The sequence below is a fragment of the Diabrotica virgifera genome, chromosome 3 (assembly GCF_917563875.1).
Source record: "Diabrotica virgifera virgifera chromosome 3, PGI_DIABVI_V3a".
Classification (NCBI taxonomy): domain Eukaryota; kingdom Metazoa; phylum Arthropoda; class Insecta; order Coleoptera; family Chrysomelidae; genus Diabrotica; species Diabrotica virgifera.
Genome location: NC_065445.1, coordinates 224,704,056 through 224,722,581, shown reverse-complemented (window position 1 = coordinate 224,722,581; position 18,526 = coordinate 224,704,056). Strand labels below are relative to the sequence as shown.

Below are 18,526 nucleotides of genomic sequence, written 5' to 3'. Positions count from 1 at the left end.
TTGGAATAAATTCATTTTCTCGACAATTAATGGACGACTTTAGAAAAAATCTCTGAAACAGGTCAATTTTTATTTTTAAATTACGACTTTTTAGCATATAGATCATAAAAGTGAGGTCACCCATCTGGGCGTGGTGACGTTATCGATAATATTTTTAAAAATGAGATTAGGGGTCCTCGTATATCTCAGTTGAAAGGTAGTTCTGAGAGGTAATGTGTCCAAAAACAAAATTTTGAATTAAATTTATTGACATAAAAAGAAGAACGTATGTAATTTATTTAATTCAAAATACATTTTACTGCTCTCAGAAAACAGAAAAAAATGTTTATTTGAAAAATAATCATTGTATTTCGCTTAAATTAAATGTTCAAACTGTCAAGAGGCAGGTGGGTGGCTGCAGAATTTAAGCAAAAAACAATATTTATTTATCAAATAAACATTTTTTCCTGTTTCCTGGTAGTAGTAAGATGTATTTTGAATTAAATAATTAACACACATTTTTCTTTTTATGTTAATAAATTGAATTAAAATTTTTTTGGGCACCATGTAAAAATAAATATGTTAATGTTTATATTAATGAATGGAGAATTAAATTACCTTCCAAAAGAGCTACTACACGATCCCTATTCTAGTTTAAAAAAATCACGCCCAGATGGGTGACGTCACTAGTGTGATAGCTATGCCAAAAAGTCGTAAATTTAAAATAAAAATTGACCTGTTTCGGGATTTATTTCCAAAATTGCCCATTCATGAAAAAATTAATTTATTCCAACCTTTACGTGCTCACTGTATAGTAGTATAGTATGATGATACAGTTGATCAAAAAAAGGCATAACCCAGACATCGAAAGTGAAGGTTATCATACCAATTAACAACAAATTGTTCTATATGGTCCACATATTCTTCAGTAAAAAGTTACACTATTTTGATCTTCGGGTTTAGGGGGAGGTGGGGGAAAAGACGGTAAATTAGCAGTTTTTTACGTTTTTCGTCAATATTTCTAAACCTAAGCGGTTTAGCGTGCACAATATTTTATACAAAAATATTCTACATTCAATTTGAAAGGAAAAAGCTCCTATGCATAATTGTTCTAAATTAAGGGTTCCGTAGTTATGGAAAGTGTAAAGTGGAGGTTTTCCATATTTTTTATATTGTTTGGAAAAATTATAATATTTTAGCAGGATTGTGTTTTCTAAATATAATTTGCTATTCCATTGGCCGGTGGTATGTTACTGATAAGCCCTAGAAGGAACGTCAACCTTACCAAGAGGCTTCTACAATATGATCTCTGGTACGGAGAAACCCAATCTGAACTTTCTATGGACAATGTCACATGAATATCTTTCGAACAGTTTATTTTTCAAAGATGAAAATTTTTCAATCCTAATAGCAACATTAAAAAGATTGAAAATATTACTAAAGGATTTTTAAATTGAAAAACTTATTGGTACACGTTCCTGGTGACACCTCCAAGGCTTCTACAATTTGCAAGCCAAATGGATGCTGCAGTGAAGACAAAGGGAAGGAATTCTACACTATGCAATTCATATCCCCCTTCTGCAGCTTGGTAAAGTTCCAACGGAAAATGCACATAGTTACTCTACGGAGTAATACGATATAAAATAAAAATGTATACCATTTTTATTCAGTTGCAATGCGAACGCAAAACAATCTAACTTTTCAATTAGAATACGGAGTGCAATCCAGCTCTCTGAATCGCGATTTTCGATTCTTATTGGAATCTCATCGGAGAGAGCGCAGGCTTGTTCTCCATTGGATTGCACTCCGTTTTCTAATTGAAAAGTAAGATTGTTTTGCCTTCGCATTGCAACTGAATAAAAATGGTATACATTTTTATTTTTTAGTTTATTTTTCTTTTCAAATTTAATGTAGAACATTTTTGTATAGAACCGCTTAGGTTTAGAAATATTGACGAAAAACTTAAAAAAACTGCTAAATTTCCGATTTCTCCCCTCCACCTATCCCCAAACACGACACGTAAAATGGTGTAACTTTTTACTGAACAATATGTGGACCATATAGAACAATTTGGTGTTGGAGGAAAACTTTTATTTTGAATGACGGGGTTAGGCCTTTTTGGACCAATTGAAGACCTTGGGACCAGAACGGGGCATGCCACCAAACAATATTTTGGAGAAAACATCATTCTAAACTTATTTTCAAATCCTGATATCCAATTTTTAAAATTTTCTTGGTAGTAAGGCTCATAATCGTTTGGAAATAAGATATTAAATGCACAATAAAAGTAACACAAATGTTTATTTAACGATTTTTGAGTTTTTGAACATTTTTTGAAAAAATATGAGGCTTATCCCCTTTTGTATAAAAAATTATATTCTGAAATATGAACATAAAATGCAACAATAAAATAATTCAGTTGTCAATATTTTCAATGTCTAAAAAGTCGTCCAAATGTTCAATGTCTTCCAGTGGTTCATTATTCTCAGTATTTGGTAGAATTTGTTGGCAAGCACCAATTTCTGCCTACACTGTTTTTTGCAACCGCAAGGTGCACCTAATTTTTTGGTTCTATTTTCTTCCCTTTTGTATTTATATACATATTCGTAAACTAGATTCTTTTTAGTCTTGCGCTAATTTTTTATGTCGTTAGGTATCCTTGTGTCTCCATCTAGAAGGCGCCTTCTTTTCTGGAGTTGGCATGAGAACTCGAGAAGTCTGTGGAGTATAAACCTATTCATTTCCCTATAATGAAGTAGGTATTTTACTAAAAAGGTATAAGCCACAAAAAATCATTAGAACAATCCTAATATTTTTAGGTTCGAAAAATATAACAAGAGGGCAAGCCACACAGTAAATAAACTTACGGTTCCTGAGCTTATATTTTTCCAATCGCTGCTACTTCCGGATAGTGTATAGTCTTTGTCATCTTCGCTTTTATTTAAAAATGGATCTTGGTCACTGTGTTCAGAATCAAACTCAGAAAAGTCTATTTTCTGTTTACATCCACGGGAATGTTCCGCCGCCATGTTGATTACTACTGTGGCTTGTCTCCTTCTGTTGCAATATAAAGTAATGGTGACACAACGGGGCTTAACTACAGCGGCGCCATCTATGAGAAAACTGCTGAAATTTTCTGTTTGGGACATTAATATGGTCTTAAAATGTGCGATTTCTACTTTAACTCATTTTTGACGAAATTGTGGCTTGTCCCCTTCTGGTCCCAAGGTTTTCAATTATACTACCTCGGTAACTTTGGAACCGTTTGTTTTAGAAGGATTATGCATATGGGCCGTTCCACGAACATACGCCTGTTTTGGATTATTCGACAACGAATATTTTACTGTGCAACATAAGAAGTACGAAAGTAAATGGCGCTAATAATTATTCCAATAAACAACAATGTAATTTGCAATTTACTTTCGTTCTTCTTATTTTGCACAGTAAAATATTCGTTGTCGAAATAATCCAAAACAGGCGTATGTTCGTGGAATAGGGTATAGGACCTTTTTTGGTTAAAATTGAATGTGGAACATTTTTTAAAAAACACTGTTCACGCTAAACCACATAGTTTTAAAAATAGTGACGAAAAACCTAAAAAACTCCTAATTTGCCGACTTCTCCCCCACCTCTTTCCCAAACCCGACGCTCAAAATGGTGTTACTTTTTACTGAAGAATATATGCACCATATAGAACAATTTGGTGTTGAAGGATAACTTTCACTTTGGATGTCTGGGTTTGGGTCTAGTTATACCATACTAATAACCATACATGAAATATTAACATAACAGTATACATGGTGTGTGTGTTAGGGTGGTGCGAAAAAAGTCAAGTTGATAATTCCGTATCGCTATAGTGCGGAAAAGTTGCGATTGGTAATTACAAGAAAAACAAAAAAAGAATTATTCAAATCGGACTTTATCTTTCGATCCCGCAACGGACCTAAACATTATGAAAAGAATGAAATTTTACCTTTTTTTCAAAAATTTTTATTTATCCTTCGAGTACGTTTTATTTATCGCTATAGTAAAATTTATTTAAACTTTGCATGGAACTTTGCATCTCATTTTTTTGTTACATTGTGAAGCTCTTCGCTTGTTTAGATATTTTATGACAATATTTAAACAACCCAGATCTCAAAACGAGTGGGTGTTTGCACTTCTAGCTCCACACGTACCCTTGTCTCCAACCAACCAATGAGTGTGTGTTTTTTACATTATTTACATATGTACATTTTTTTCATCTGTTTGTGTCCAGCTCTTAAACACCAATTTTGCATTGTGATTTCTTGATAAAATCTGGCAGCATGAACCTTGATTTAAGAGTTGTCCTGATGCATCCATCTCTTGATTGAGGCCCACATACATTAGTATTAGACGATATTTCCGTGGCCAACTTTAGACACCGCTCATCAGCTGGCTTGTGGCAGGGATAATTTTGTACATACATTCCAGTCTTACATGTCGCCCGATGTAATACATGGAGTTATATCTTCATCTGAAACTCTTCGAGGAAGTGGTGGAGAAGATAGTTTTGCATCATTCCAGTCTATTATTTTAGTTTAGTCCTGTGCTTCAAACTTTCAAGTCGTAGGGAGAAAGGAAACACATTATAGAGAGCTAGGGCCAAGAAGAGTGTTAAAAGCCGGACAGACTAAAGCCAAGAGCAAAAGTATTAGAAATTTCATCTCCCCCACTTTAAATTTTCAAACAGAGGACTACACTAAAATAATAGACTGGAATGTTACAAAACTATCTTCCCCACCAATTCTTCGAAGACTTTCAAATGAAGATATAACTTCTTGCATTACATCGGAAGACATGCCAGACTGGAATGTACAAAACTATCCCTGCCACATGCAAGCTGACGAGCGCTGTCTAAAGTTGCCCACGGAAGCATCGTCTAATGCTAATGTATGTGGGCCCCAATCAGCAGATGGATTCATCAGGAAAACATTTCAATCAAGGTCCATGCTGCCAGATTTTACCAAGAAATCACAATACAAAGTTGATGTTTAAGAACTGGACACAAACAGATAAAAAAGAAATGTACTTATGTAAAACACATACACTCATTGGTTGGTTGGATAGAGGGTGCGTGTGAAGCTAGAACTGCAACCACCCCGTCGTTTTGAGTCCTGGGTTGTTTAAATATTGTCATACAATATCTAAACAAGCGAAGAGCTTCACAATGTAACAGAAAAATGAGATAACTAAATGTTTTTAATTTATCAAAATCATCAAAAATTTCAAATTTTTCGTTAAATGCGTAAATCAATTTTTTCTACTACTATACCATGCAAACTGTAAATAAATTTTACTATAGCGGTAAATAAAACTTACACGAAGAATAAATAAAAATTTTTGGGAAAAAGGTAAAATTTCATTTTTTTCATAATCTTTAGGCCTGTTGCGAGATCGGAAGGTAAAGTCCGATTTGAATAATTCTTTTTTTGTTTTTCTTGTAATTACCAATCGCAACTTTTCCGCACTATAGCGACAAGGAATTATCAACTTGACTTTTTTCGCACCACCTTAGTGTGTGTTTGTGTGTGTGTGTGTGTGTGGAGAGAAAGAGATGGCATTAGACAAAGAGTCTTTTTGCCACAGAATTTTGTTATAAATATGTTTAAATTTTTATCTTAGAATCATTTATAAACTTGATTAAGATATTAAATATAGATTTGTCAGAATAAGATAAAAGATTGCTGATGCTAACTGGAAGGCTAATGTTAAGGTTAATTAAACCTAAATATAAGTTTCGAGTCTGATCCCTATGATTAAGACAATCAAAGAGTACATGGTTCAGATCCCCGATGGACTCATGGTTACACGAACAGAAGGGAGTTTCGTAGATTCCAATCCTATATAGATGCTCTGGAAAAAGGCCATGGTTAAGTTTTAGCCCGGTTATTAATGAGGAATGTACTTTGTTATAATTGTAGTTAAAATGAGGTATACATTTGGGTAATAATGGGTGAATAGAAAAGTAATGATTTCTTGATATCTGCTGAACATATTCGTATTTGGACCTCCATCTTTCCCTGCCAACACTTCTGATAATAGAAAATAGGTCTTTAAAGTTGAATATGTTTTTGATTTCTGGTATCTCGGATGTATTTTTTGCCATTCCATCCACTATTTCGTTTCCAACCACTTCACTATGTCCTTTACCCACAGTAAAGTAATTGTTTTTTAGTGGATTTTAGATTATGTAAGGTTTTTTTGATATCAAGAATAATGGAGTTTTGGAAATTATCTAATGGATGGCTAAAAATAGCTTGTAGTACTGCCTGAGAGTCTGAGACTACTACAACGTTCTCGCAATAATTAGAAGCACGCCAAGTTAGTGCTTTCTGTATGGCAGCAGCCTCGGCTGTAAAAATAGAACAACTATCCGGAATTCGGTATTTTTCTGCATAATTGTTGTTTGAAACAAAAAATGCGAAACCAGTACTTTCATCTGTTTTTGATCCATCTGTATAAATTACTGTTAAATTTTTCCCTAATTTGTTTAGTATGGATTTAAATATAAGATTTGTTAAAGTTGGCAAGTCTGAATAAGATGGCATTATAATGGTTGGTTTGTCTATCAGAACTTCAAAGTCATGTTCGAAAAAAGGAAATTTTGGTAGCTGTAAAATATAAGGTTGGTAAAGATTTGTATCGATAAAAGATTCTGTAAGAGGAGACGAATTTCTTATCCTCCAGTAAAAATTTGTTAAATTTTCTGTCGAAATTAGACCTATTGTGTGAACCATAGTTGTATTAAGAGGAAACAGTAGCGATCAACAGGTAGCGAAAACGCGTTCCAAGATTGCGGCTGTAATTTTGAACATTTTTTCGAGATATTTGGCACACCTATTCGTAATATAATAAAGAATGGCGGTACAGAGCCCAATTTGAAAAATATATTAATGTGTAGAAATTACTCTGTAATTAAATACAATATTAAAAAAACGAGCCTGTACCGCCATTAAGAAGAACAAAAAAATACACATTCTTCAAATAAACTTTTTTATCCGATGCCTAGATTTTGTGTCATTTTGGAACTACTAATGAAATAAAAAATTTTACTAGTTCCAAAATAACACAAAATCTAGGCATCGGATAAAAAAGTTTATTTGAAAAAAGTGTATTTTTTTGTTCTTCTTAATGGCGGTATAGGCTCCTTTTTTTTAATATTGTATTTAATTACAGAGTAATTTCCACATATTAATATATTTTTCACATTGGGCTCTGTACCGCCATTCTCTATTATATTACGAATACGTGTGCCAAATATCTCGAAAAAATATTCAAAATTACAGCCGCAATCTTGGAACGCGTTTTTGCTACCTGTTGATCGCTACTGTATCACCTTAAACGTTCTGTATTTTATTAGACATTTGTTTTCTAATATTTGCCTACGTAAGTATAAAGGTGGTTCTTGAGCTTCTGCTAGAACTGCATGACTTGGTGAGGACATCATAGCTCCCAGACAGATTTTTATAGATTTATATTGTATTCTGTCTAGTGTTAAAAGATTTGTTTTGCAAGTAGAACCATAAAGAATACAGCCATAATCTAGAATGGATCGTATGTAGGATCTATAAAACATTAAGGAAATATATTGGTCTGCACATATTTTATATGGCTAGACCACAAGAGATTTTTATCTAGGATCATGCCCAGGTACTTACACTCTCCTGCTAAGGGAAAAGCAGTATACATGGTACATGAAATAACATAACATAACAGTATAACATACAGAAACGTCAAAGGAGGAAGGAGTAAAAGAAGAAAGAGAGTGTCACAAAGCAACGGGTAGATAAAGTAAAGATATTGATGATGATATCCAACTTTCGATTGGGAGACGGCACAGAAGAATAAGTACTATATCTAGTCTTTCTCTGCCTCCACTGAGTTGCTTCCGTGTATTCCAATATACTCGAACTGAAAATAAACACTGAAATAATTAAGTTTTAGAACCTATATTATACGTTACCTAAAGCAGTAGATATTTATTAGATATAAACTTAACTTATCACTAATTTGCGATAAGCGGATTATACAGGACCATGGGGAGGGGGACCATGGCCTTCCCTAGCTTTTCGGGTGCATTAAACTATATATGGTTATACAAAGTAGACAAAATATAATGTGCAACATCTTCACGTTTGCCCCCCTAAAATTTTTATATGGGCGCCCGTGCACAGTACTCCTAGCTTCTACTCAAGAATATCTGCAAACATTACTTGATAGTGTTGTTGACAATTTTGTAAGGAAGCAGGTCTGGACCTGAACATACAGAAAACCAAAATACTCGTAATGTAATAAACAAAATAATATAAAACCGCCTATAAGCAAATAATACCAACCTTGATCAAGTTGATCAAATTGTTTACCCTGGATTCCAATTAAATTAGATCTAGGATAGACCAGATTCGATTTTAGAAGGATGTCCAAAGTATTATGAAACAGAGACCTAAAATTGGCATTGAGGATCCGCCTACTCAGTTATTACGTGATTTCGGTCTTATTTTATGGTGTCGAGTCCTGGGATGTAAATAAAATCGATCTAGATGGCCTTGAGACTTTCGAAATATGGTGCTATAGAAGAATTTTAAAAGTTTCTTGGGTGGAGAAGATTCGAAATTCTATAATACTAGAACGTCTCAGCAAGACTACTAATAGGTCCTAATATAGGTGTAGGTAGACTACAAAATATTATGCAAGGTAAAATATCAGGCAAACGCGGTCCAGGACAAAGAAGAACCTCATGGTTGAAGAACATGCGATATTGGTATAGTATTGATACAAGAATGCTACTTAGGGTGGCAGTGAATAAAAGATAGCTATGATGGTAACCAACATTCTGAAATGACATGGTATATGAAGAAGAAGGCGAACCTTAACTCATTGAAAATATTTTCGTATTGTATCGTTAATTAAAATTTCAGCGTTGACATCGAAAATCGTTATAATAATATATTTCTCCCAAGTTTGCATGTATATAAAAAGAATATAAAAGGAATATCTATAATTAAGGTTCCTTTACCTTTACTTTGTTATTGATATTTTTGAGATATCACGCACATTTATCTAAATAAATAGGCCCTGAGGAAAGGTCCGAATTAATATATCATTTCATGTTATCACCCGTGCGTAACAATTATGTAATATTATTCCGAATTTATTACGTCGCAATCCAGATACTAAAATTAGTTTTAAAACAAAAAAAAACAATATAGCATAATTTATTTTAGAGAATAATATAGACGAGGGCATTTAGCACAAAACAAATAAATTTTTAAATACAGCACCTAGAGACTTGCAGTTTTTTGCATTATGTTTAGGGTAACGTCAGGAAAAAAGTCTACTATTCAAAAAAGGGTGGAAATGCATAATTGCACTGTAAAGCGCATAAAATGCATCCAAAATTGCATAAATATAAAAATAAAGTCAAAATCAGTATACTAAGGAAAAAAATTTATTATTTTGGGGGTTTTTGTGGTCACTGAATACGACTATGCAATCAGAACTGACTCCCGGATCACCTGGTGCCTAAGGTCAGTGCAAGAAACGTCATCTTCTGGAGTTTCGAGGGATTTCGACACTAAATTGATGCAACTGGACTATTCGGGGGGTTTTTGAGGTGGTTAAACACAAATATGCCATCAGAAGAGACCTCTGGATCACCTGGTGCCCAAGGTCACTGCAAGGGACGTCATCTTCTGGTCTTTCGAGGGACTTCGGTATTAAATTGGTGCAAACGGATTACTCGGGGGTTTTTGAGGTCGCCAAACACGAATTGAATTCATTCCGGAGTACTTGGTGTCCAGGATCGCTACTAAGGCACGTAATCTTCTGGAGTTTCGAGTGTTTTCAGCATTAAATTGATGTAAACGGATTATTCACGGGTTTTTTGGTGTCGGTAAACACGAATATGCCATCAGAATTAACCTCCGGAGTACCTGGTGCCCAGGGTCGCTACTAAGGCATGTTATCTTCTGGGGTTTCGAGGGATTTCGGCATTTACTTGATGCAAATAGATTACTGGAGGGTTTTTGAGGTCGCTAAACACGAATATGCCATCAGAACCGACCCACTGTGCACCTGGAGCCCAAGGTCACTGCAATGGACGTCATATTCTGGAGTTTTTGTGGTTTTTGTCATTAAATTGATAAAAATGGGTTACTCGGGGATTTTTGAGCTGTTAGACACAAATACGCTATCAAAACAGACCACCGGATCCCTGGTGCCCAAGGTCACAGCAAGGGACGTCATTTTCTGAAGTTTCGAGGGATTTCGGTATTAAATTGATGCAAACGGATCACTTACGGGTTTTTGGGGTCGATAAACATGAATATGCAATCATAATTGAACTTCGGAATACCTGATGCACAGGGTCGCTACTAGGACACATGATCTTCTGGGGTTTCGAGGGCTTTCGGCATTTAATTGATGCAACTGAATTACTGGTGGGTTTTTGAGGACGCTAAACATGAATATGCTATCACAACCGGCCCCCAGTGCACCTGGTGCCCAAGGTCACTACAAGGGACGTCATCATCTGAAGTTTTAAGGAATTTCGGCATTAAATTGATGAAAATAAATTACTCTGGCGTTTTTGAGGTCGGTAAACACTAACAACCTGTGGTCGACTACCGACCACAGATCACCGACTAGTGATCTTTAAAATCTTAAGACATCAACTTAATGTCGACTCCTTTTTAATATAGAATGTAACAATAATATATTTTAGAGGTTTTTACACCTATTGAAGTGGATAGTTACAATTACTTGTACACTGGACATAAGTAACCGCATTTTCTAATTTTTTTCAACTGTCAAAGTTTAACCATTTTGCTTTTTAATCTTAGTGGTTCACTTATTTGCAGGTTTATACTGATGATGGTCAGTTTGACCGAAAACGTTTTGTACTTTCACTCCCTTGTGGATAAATTTTAAGAATTTTAATAAATTCATATGCCTACTTACAACAGAAATGTCTACTTTATTGCACGTTGTCAAAAAGTAATCCATTTTTCATCAATTTAGTACCAAAAACTCTCGAAACTCCAAAAGATAGCGTGCTTTAGGCACCAGGTGCTTAGGTGTCTGTTGTTATGATGGCGTTTTTGTGTTCGAGTTCCCCAGAAACTGATGAGTATTCCGTTTTCATCAATTTAGTACAGAAAACACTCGAAAATCCAGAAGATGGCCTGCCTTAGACACCAGATGCTGCGTGGGTTGGTTCTGATGGCATATTCATGTTCAGCAACCCCACAAACACAAGAGTAATCGGTTTGCACTAATCTAGTATCGAAAACTATCGAAGCTACAGAAGATAACTTGCCTTAGGCACCAAGTGCTCTGGTGTATGTTCTGATGGCGTATTTATGTTCAGAAATCGCAAAAACCCATGAGTAATTCATTTGCATTAATTAAGTATCGAAAACCCTCGAAATTCCAGAAAGTGACGTGCCCTAGGTACCAGGTGCTCTGGTGTCTGTTCTTATGACGCAATCGTGTTCAACAGCTCCAAAATCCGACTCGTAAGTAATCCGTTTGCATCAATTGAATACCGAAAACCCTCGGAACTTCAGAAGATGAACTGCCTTAGGCACCAGGTGCTCCGAGGATGAGATCTGATGGGGTATTCGCGTTCAGCAACCCCAAAAATCTATAAGTAATCCGTTTGCATCAATTTAGTACCGAAGACTCTGGAAGCTTCAGAAGATAACGCCCCTAGCAATAACCTTGTGCACCAGGTCTCCGGAATTCGGTTTTGATGGCATATTCGTATTTAGCAACTTCAAGAAGTCCTCAGTAATCCATTTGCATTAATTTAATGACGAAATTTCTCGAAACTCCAGAAAATGATGTCCCTTGCAGTGATCCTGTGCATCAGTTGCTCCATGGGTCTGTTCTAATGGCAAATTCGTGTTTAGCGACCTCAACAACCCCCCGGGTAATCCATTTGCATCCATTTTATGCCAAAAACCCTAGAAACTCCAGAAGATGACGTGCCCTAGAAGCTATCCTGGTCACCAGATCTTTTGGAGTTTAATTCTAATATCATATTGGTATATTCGTGTTTAACACCTCAAAAACCCCCCGAGTAATCCATTTTTATCAATTTAATGCCGAAATGTCTCAAACTACACAAGCGGACGCCCCTTGCAGTGAGCTTGGGCTCCAGGTGCACAGGGAGTCGGTGTTAATGGCATATTCGTGTTTAACCACCTCAAAAACCCCCCGAGTAGACCAGTTACATCAATTTAGTGCCGAAATCCCTCGAAACTTCAGATGACGTGCCTTAGTAGCAAACCTTGGCACCAGGTACTCCGGAGGTCAATTGTGATATCATATTCGTATTTAGAGACCCCTAAAACCCGTGAGTAATCCGTTTGCATCGATTTAATGCCGAAAACCTTCGAAACTCCAGAAGATGACTTCTCTTGTCGTGACTTTGGGCACCAGGTGATCCGGGGATCAGTTCTGATGGCGTAATCGTATTCAGTGACCCCCAAAACCAAAACCCCCCAAATAATAAATTTTGTTTCTTAATATACTGATTTTGACTTTATTTTTATATTTATGCAATTTTGGATTCATTTTATGCACTTTACAGTGCAATTATGCATTTCCACCCATTTTTGAATAGTAAACTTTTTCCTGAGGTCATCCTGAACATAATCCAAAAAACTTCAAGTCTCTAGGTGCTGTATTTAAAAATTTATTTATTCGGGTGTTTTTAGTGCTAAGTGCTCTGGTCTAATAATTTTAGCCCAGTATATGACCATTTTGGAGTGTAATTTTCACCGTCTCGACGGATTTGCTTGGAAATTTTTATTTAGGTTCAATTTACTCTCCACTTCAAAGTTAAATTTGTGTCGTTGGTTGCTTTTACTTAGGGGATAAAAGTCGCCCTTTCTTGGGGGTAAAAAAATATATATACGTTTAATATAAGTTCGGAAATGACTAATTCTAAACTACTTTTATTTTATAGAGTTTTTTAACTGAGTCAATACTTATTTTAGCGAGTTATTTGCGAGTGAAAATGTTTATTTTTCAACAAAACAAAACAAGTTTTTAGGCGGCTTTTCGCAAATAACTCGAGAAGTTAGTATTTTATCGAAAAAATATTCTTAGAAAAAATGTGCTTATAAAAAAATCAAAAATAAATGGTGTATTTATGAAGTCTATAGACCCAGTGGAAGCAAAGTTGTAGCTCATGGAAAATACGTTGTTATTCGCCATATATGCCAAGTCGAATATTTCACCGTGAAATAACCAAAAAATTAAGCACTTTCGGGGGAAAACTCGGTAAAACTTTTTTAAAGTATTTAAAAAGCTTTAATTTTTATTCTTTTTAAAAGTTGCTAGCATTAAAATACGCGAGTTTATTACGCTTAAAATAAAGTTGGCCCCTTATTTTGGTAAAAAACAGTGATGTTAATCTCCCTCTATTTAGCACCCCATATTAAATTAATCATTACCGCTTTTTTACCACTTACTTCACATATTATATGTATTGTTTAAATAATCTGTAAGTTTCATCGGTTCGAATTGCTTATTTTGGAATAAATTTAATTTTATTAAAAAAAACACATTTGTTAATTTTGGAAAAAGTCTGTTTTTTTCAAATTATTTTAAAAATTATATTATAAAATAACATAACAACTATAAAATTATAGCAAATATAGATTTTTATGACATGACGCCGTCACCTAGTTCCAATGACAAGGCAAGAACAATTTCTGCTCTCCCTGCTATATGATGAACAGAACTTGGGACAATATTTCCAAAAATTGCATAAAAAATTGTTTTATAAATTTAAAGTTCTTCAAAGAGGCAGAAACCATATCGTCTGTAGTAAATAAGGAAAGCCCAAAAATCAACAAAATGACTAGCAAAATTTTTCAAGATTTGTTTCCTCACCGCTTGTAGTATTATAAGGAGTTTGTTGGTCAATCCAAAACTTTCTCTAATGATTTTAATTTAGGGCAAAAAATTATTAAAATTTTATGTAACAAAAAAATAAGGCCAAGGTTACCTTGGCCTGTAACAAAAAAAAAATTCTGTTTTATGTATTTTAATAAGAAAATGTGTAGATATTTTGTATGCTTATTAGTGTATGCAGATAAAGTAATTTGATTTTTTATAAATTATCTAATAATTACTTACACTACTGATGACTAGTACTAAATTACTCTATTACTACTACTAATTATTAAATGGCATACGACCGCATACATATATGTACGTATGTGTGTAATAATATTATGTACATTTGGTATAACTATTTATACTTGCCACCAATGCCAACGATGTTTATTAAAATATCCCTGTTATGTATATTCTTGCTGTACACGAAGGCTATTCCAATAAGCTGTTTGACTGTAGCATCAGAAAAATATAAAGAATGAGAAATTTAATCCAATGCCAGAGATTAAGACGTAAGAGAACATAAACGAGAAAAATAAACTGCTCGTCAAAAGTTAGAGATATGGAATAATATTAGACCAGTGCAGATAGCTCTAAAATGGACAAAAAAAATAAAAAATTAATAGCAGGATGAGACCAATTCCAAATGAAAGTACACATATTAGATAACATGTGGAACATTTTTCACCAAATCTGGATGACGGGAACATGGGTTGGGGGAGCGTTTTTAGGGGTGAAAACGGTTAAAACAATTTTCGGCAAAACGGCAGATCCTATCGAAAAAAGTTAAATCGCAAAGTTGTAGGCAATAAAAAGATCTATAACTTTTGTAAATAAACATTTTTCACATAACCTCAAAATATCCGAAAAAATCGGAAAATTCGATGTTTTTGATTTTATTTTTTTTCTCACTGAAAAAAAATTTTTTTTTTACCAAATATGGTGGAAACTTAACTCTTTCTGTCCCAAACACGCTGTAATTTTTCTGTATAAAAATATTTTTTAAAACTCTTGTTTTTTATGTTTAAGAGAAACTGTAAGAATTTTTTCAATTGAAAAATCTCCCGAAACTTTTTTAGCTTTTTTTAAAGAAGTTGGCATTTTTTTTGTTTATTGAAACCTCTATTTTCTGATGGTGTAAAAAAATATATACGTTACTGTGGAAAATTTTGTCACAAAAGGCAAAAATCGGAAATTTATTTTCAACCTCTCACCATTTTCAGATTCTCAGACGTAATATAAGTTGCATAGCGAGCAGGAACCAACGAACCTCTGTTAAAAATTTACTACACCAATGCCGTTGTTTGTAATTTTTAATTTTCTGAATAAATTATATTTAAAAAAAATAAAAAACACGCTTTTAAAGCACTAAAAATTTTAAAATAAAGTATTACTAGCTTTAATTTTAAAAGTTATTTTTAAATTGTTAGTGCTTTAAAAGCGTGTTTTTTATTTTTTTTAAACTATATATTTTTTTTAGTCGGCCTACTTACCTATAAACTACATTTTTTTTAAACTTTTTTCTCATGAACCAAATTAAAAGTCGCAACAACTTTTTTAACAAAAAAGTTTATTTAATACAAAAGAAAGTAATTATTATAATTTTAATGGCCAATTTTTCATCAATTAATTAAGTTTTTGCTTCTTTGATGGCATTTCTTCATCACATTCGGTAATGCTTACAGATTCTGCAGTTTCCTTTAAATCTTCTAGACCATCATGGTCTTCGTCTACATTTTATTTGTCTATATTAAATTGAGAATAAGACACAGGTAGTATTTACCTTTTTATGTAGATTCCACAATCTCCTTTAAAATAAATAAATTTGTCACTAAATTCTTTTCACAAAATTATGTTTAACACGTACGTTTCATTCACGGTATGTGTCATCATGGTACACATAATGGCCGCGGCGCGGCGTCTGGCTGGGCTGCACCTACTCGCTATGCAACTTACATTACGTCTGCGAATCTGAAAATGGTGAGGGGTTGAAAATAAATTTCCGATTTTTGCCTTTTATGACAAAATTTTTCACAGTAACCTATATATTTTTTTACACTATCAGAAAATAGAGGTTTCAATAAACAAAAAAAATGCCAACTTCTTTAAAAAAGCTAAAAAAATTTCGGGAGATTTTTCAATTGAAAAAATGCTTACATTTTCCCTTAAACATAAAAAACAAGAGTTTTAAAAATATTTTTATACAAAAAAATTACAGCGTATTTGGGACATAAAGAGGTAAAAGTTTCCTCCATACTTGGTAAAAAAAAATTTTTTTTCAGTGGGAAAAAAAATAAAATCAAAAACATCGAATTTTCCAATTTTCTTGGATATTTTGAGGTTATGTGAAAAATGTTTATTTACAAAAGTTGTAGATCTTTTTATTGCCTACAACTTTGCGATTGACCTTTTTTTCGATAGGATGTGCCGCTTTGCCGCAAATCGTAATTAACCGTTTTCACCCCTAAAAGCGCTCCCCCAACCCATGTTCCCCTCATCTTATTGTATTGTAGTCTTATGTTTTGTGAACATTTTTTTTGACTGTCCTTGATATCCTTATAAACAAAGAAGATAGGTGGTTTTACTTTTTAACAGGTGATTTAACTGAAATAAAACTAAATTAACATTAAAAAATAGCAGTTAATAAAACTTTAAAAACAGAAACTTGTGAACATCTTGTGAACTTTACTTTTATTCAACTTACTAGGCCATGAAGTTTGTTGGTGTTATTACGGAACAAAAAAATATGAAAGTAGAAAAAATACCTCTTTTAAACTATAAAATAATCATCTCTAAGGACTGAGATAATGTTTGAAAGTGCTTTGCAAACTAGATAGATCAATAGAAAAGTTCCAAATATATTGTTAAAGTTGACTACAAAATTTTGAAATAAGGAAATTTGTGTAAATGTAAAACTATGTAAACACGATGTGTTAATTGAATCGCAAATTTCAAATGGGCCCATCTCTGAAATTTTTACAAGTAGACTGTTTCCTGCTTTCACACGTTTACAAATACATCGATGTTCAATGGGCGAGAAGGATTCACATTTGATTTCATTAGTGGAAAAATCTATGTAACTACGTATACTTCGTCTAATTTACTAACCGTTGCACGTCATCCGCGTCATAGCCTGTGACGTCGCATGATACCAACATGAAATATTTGGCGGTAGGTGTGTTCTTTTTTAGAATCATTTTGCCGAGTACACTGGAATTACATCCACTAGACATATTTTATTACATACGCGTAGAAATAATATTTGAAGATTTCTATTAATGTTAACCTAAAGAAATACACAATAATATGTTTCATTTAATTTGTATAAATGGATTATAAAGCGTTTTTATGAAGCACATTTGTTCGGAACACACTGTAACTGTAATCGAACGAAGGTGACATTTTAGAATAAATTGGTAACATTTATTTGACAGTTGCGGTGATGACACTTCATATTTGTTTATATTCTTTACTATAAGTATCTGTTCTATTATATTTACTGTTTTTATTATTTACTTTACTATAAAAAGATCCTCTACTATAAAAATATAAAATTCACCTAATTTTGTCACGACTTGGAATATTCGAGGTATCTGACAACTTTTTTAATTGTTATTGTAGACATATACAAAGAAACCTATCGGCTTCTCCCAAGAGTTCGGAGCCGTTTTTTAATAATTATTAACAATGCAGTGCATAAACGCTTGCACTGCAAATCTTAAATGATTATAACTTAATTCTTGTTCTCTATTTCTTAAGTTTTTATTTATTTACATTGAATATTAATTTGTTTTGTTGTATAATCCACGTTTACAATAATTATGTGATCTATTTGATTTAAATGGATTCAGGATTTTTTTATACTTTTATACTTTGGCAACTATGTCAACTTAGATCTCTGGCGTAGATAATGACGTGCAACGGTAAGTAAATTAGACGGACTGTACGTAACTCTAGAGTAAATCTCCAAAAAGACTCACCAGAAGTGGAGATCGAAAAATCAAAATATACAGGGTGTAACAAAAAGGCAGGTCATAAATTAAATCATATATTCTGGGAATAAAAATAGTTAGATTGAACCTAACTTACCTCAGTACAAAGGTACACATAAAAAAGTTACAGCCTTTGAAAAAGTTACAAAATGAAATTAGATTTTTTCCAATATGTCTAAAACTATAAGAGATTTTTTATTGAAACTGGACATGTGGCATTCTAATGGCAGGAGTATCGTAAAAAAATAACAGTGAAATTTGTGTATCCCATAAAAATTCTATAGGGGTTTTGTTCTCCTAATCCCCCAATTTTTTGTACGTTTTAGTTAAATTATTATGGTGGTAGTCAAATCAAATGTTTTTAAAACTTTTCCTCTTAGTATTTTTTCGATAATCCAGTTTTTATAGAGATATTTGGAACATTTATAAAATTCACGACATTATTTTGTAAATGGTTAAGTAGGTAATATTATAAAAAAAATGGTTAGGTATATTATGAAAATTAATTTATAATTTACACTGGTTGTATATACACAGCCAAAATCGGGTGTTTTGGCGCTTTGTGAACGAACTAAAATATAAGATGTCTTATGGTTTTATTTTGCAACTAAATTATTATT

The 18,526-nt window shown here is 33.4% G+C and overlaps 1 protein-coding gene across 1 annotated transcript in view; it reads right to left on the bottom strand.

Moving 5' to 3' along the window:
• Window positions 1-18,526, bottom strand: part of LOC114331237 (FMRFamide neuropeptides) — a 486,333-nt gene that overhangs the window by 327,589 nt on the left and 140,218 nt on the right. The window lies entirely within an intron of this gene.